This window comes from Balaenoptera acutorostrata, chromosome 3, assembly GCF_949987535.1.
Source record: "Balaenoptera acutorostrata chromosome 3, mBalAcu1.1, whole genome shotgun sequence".
Taxonomy (NCBI): domain Eukaryota; kingdom Metazoa; phylum Chordata; class Mammalia; order Artiodactyla; family Balaenopteridae; genus Balaenoptera; species Balaenoptera acutorostrata.
In genome coordinates this window covers 34,019,139-34,022,146 of record NC_080066.1, presented here as the reverse complement: position 1 = coordinate 34,022,146, position 3,008 = coordinate 34,019,139, and the positions used below count along the sequence as shown (strand labels likewise).

At 42.3% G+C, this 3,008-nt stretch overlaps 1 non-coding gene across 1 annotated transcript; it reads left to right on the top strand.

The window, feature by feature from the left end:
- Positions 1-1,616: 1,616 nt before the first annotated feature.
- Positions 1,617-1,723, top strand: LOC114235554 (U6 spliceosomal RNA). The gene has a single exon (XR_003621706.1). It is a non-coding gene; the product is annotated as a U6 spliceosomal RNA (small nuclear RNA).
- Positions 1,724-3,008: the final 1,285 nt, after the last annotated feature.

The following is a 3,008-nucleotide window of genomic DNA, read 5'->3' as shown; positions in this document are numbered from 1 at the left end:
GTTCATGATAACCAAAGAAAAAAAGCAACAGTTTGGTAATAGTCAATGAATAATTATCGATCATTTTAAAATTCTTAATATCACTGATGCACAATAAGAGACCATAAGTGTAAATGAGAAAAATACCATATCAACTTTTTTCCCAATGGGGCATAGCATTCTCTACCTTTTTTCTAGGCCAAGTGCTGGCTGAAATTTTGTTTTCCAGCACAGTTTAAAACAGGTTCTAAAACAAAAATGCTTGACTTTGAAAACATATATCCACTGCGATTGAATGCATCACACACATTTTCCATTGGGAGAAATTGTAATTCTTACTGGGGAGTTTTGGGGGGAATCTTGAAAACAAGAATAACCACTTATTGGGTGTCCACTCTGCTCCTGGGATTCTATGTGCATTATTGCTAACACCTGATGACACGGAGAACGTATTTTATCACTGCCGTTTATATTTGGGGAAATTGAAGATTGCCCAAGGTAATATAGCTGTAGCTTGAGATTGGCTACAGCGTATTCATACATAGGTATTGGTAGGTGCCACAAATCTGGGCATCCCCCCCCCCAAAAACCCTCAGTGGCCAGTTGTTAAACATTTAGCCTCACATCACTGGCTGCCAAGCCCCTGGGGCTCCAGTGGCTTGAAATCCCAATGATTTGAAAGATCCTATCCAGGAGGTCAGCTAAACAGTCTAGCCTCCCCTTCTTTCTACCTTATATTCTTTTTTAAAATATTTATTTAGTTTGGCTGTGCCAGGTCTTAGTGGCATGCGTGCGGGATCTAGTCCCCCGACCAGGGATCGAACCCGGACCCCCTGCATTGGGAACACGAAGTCTCAACCACTGGACCGCCGGGGAAGTCCCTCTCCCTTATATTCTGATGGGGCTGCTGCCCAAGAGCCTCATGGAGATAACTTCCATTTGCACCCCACAGCTCCCAGATCAGGGGGTCCCTGTAAAAGAGAAGTGATCACCACCTAGACTAGTAGTTCTCAAAGGGCGGCCCACACACCAGCAACATCAACACCACCCGGACACTTGTTAGAAATTTTCAAATTCTCAAGCTCTTCCCCAGACGTCCTGGATGAGAAACGCTAGGGGTGAGGCCTGGAAATGTGTGTTTTAACAAGCCCCCTAGGTGATCTTAATGCTTGCTCGACTTTGAGAGCCACGGGGCTAGGTTGTCATGATGAGGGTTGGGTCCAATCCATGAAAGGAGAGAATACATTTAAAACCAAAACTCTGCATCAGAGGATTGGAAAGAAGCTGGAATTGGAGGCAGGATGGCAGAGCAGGTGGCTCAGGGCAAGTCTGGGATTCTGTGAAGGATTGGCTGGCGTTCCGATCCTGGGTTTGGGGAGAAGCTGATTAAATGCTATACTGATCTCCCAGTTCATCCCACCACCCCCTTCCCACCCTGGTAACCATAAGTTTGTTCTCTTCATCTGTGACTCCTTTTCTGCTTTGCAAATAAGTTCATCTGTATCATTTTTCTAGATTCTACATATAAGCGATATTATACGATATTTGTTTTTCTCTCTTTCTGACTTACTTCACTTTGTATGTCTATATACAGCATACGTATATATATACACTACTATGTATAAAATAGATAACTAGTGCTCGCTTCGGCAGCACATATACTAAAATTGGAACGATACAGAGAAGATTAGCATGGCCCCTACGCAAGGATGACACGCAAATTCGTGAAGTGTTCCATATTTTTTTGTTATAAAGCAGAAACTAACACACCATTGTAAAGCAATTATACTCCAATAAAGATGTTTAAAAAAAAGTTATATTTACACTATTCTGTAGTCAATTAAGTGTGCAAAACAATGTACGTATCTCAATTGAAAAACACTTCATTGCTAAAAAAATGCTAACCATCATCTGACAATGCAGGGTTGCCACGAACCTCCAATTTGTAAAAAACGCAATATCGGCAAGTACAAGAAAGCAAAGCATAGTAAGATGAGGTCTGCCTGTACAATAAAAATGGCAAATTGCTATAATTAATAAATAAATAAATAAATAAATAAATAAATAAATAAATAAATAAAATAGATAACGAGGGCTTCCCTGGTGGCGCAGTGGTTGAGAATCTGCCTGCTAATGCAGGGGACACGGGTTCAAGCCCTGGTCTGGGAAGATCCCACATGCCGCGGAGCAACTGGGCCCGTGAGCCACAACTACTGAGCCTGCGCGTCTGGAGCCTGTGCTCCGCAACAAGAGACGCCGCGATAGTGAGAGGCCCGGGCACCGCGATGAAGAGTGGCCCCCGCTTGCCGCAACTAGAGAAAGCCCTCGCACAGAAACGAAGACCCAACACAGCCAAAAATAAATAAATAAATAAATTTAAAATAGATAACTAATGAGAACCTGCTGTATAGCACAGGGAATTCTACTCAGTGCTCTGTGGTGAACTAAATGGGAAGGAAATCCAAAAAAGAGGGGATATATGTATACATAGAGCTGATTCACTTTGCTGTACAGCAAGAAACTAACACAACATTGTAAAGCAACTATACTCCAATAAAAAATTAAAAAATAAAATAAAATAAATGCTATACCTCACCTCACACACCCCTGGACATTACTCAGCACTGTGCACACGCTGAAGTTTGCACCATTCACCCACCTACCCATTTACTGACTCCTTCATTCATTGAACAATCAAGTGGAGGGACTCCCATTATTTGTGTATAAGAAAAGCAGAAGTGAATAAGCACCTCCTCTCCTCCTAAATAGCTCATAAATAGCTCATGGGGAAAACAATCAGGCAAAATATACTTAGGATGCAGTGGCATGAGAAATGGGCTTGTGGATAAGAAGTGCCACCTGAACTCAGAGGAGAGATGGAGTCACTCACCTACCGGCCCTCACCGGAAAGCTTTCATTTAAATTATACCGTTTACTTCTTATAAATAACCCTTTAAGCTGCGATTCTCTCATTATACAGAGGAGGCAACAAAAGCCCAGAGAGGTGAAAGGACTCCTCTAAGGACACA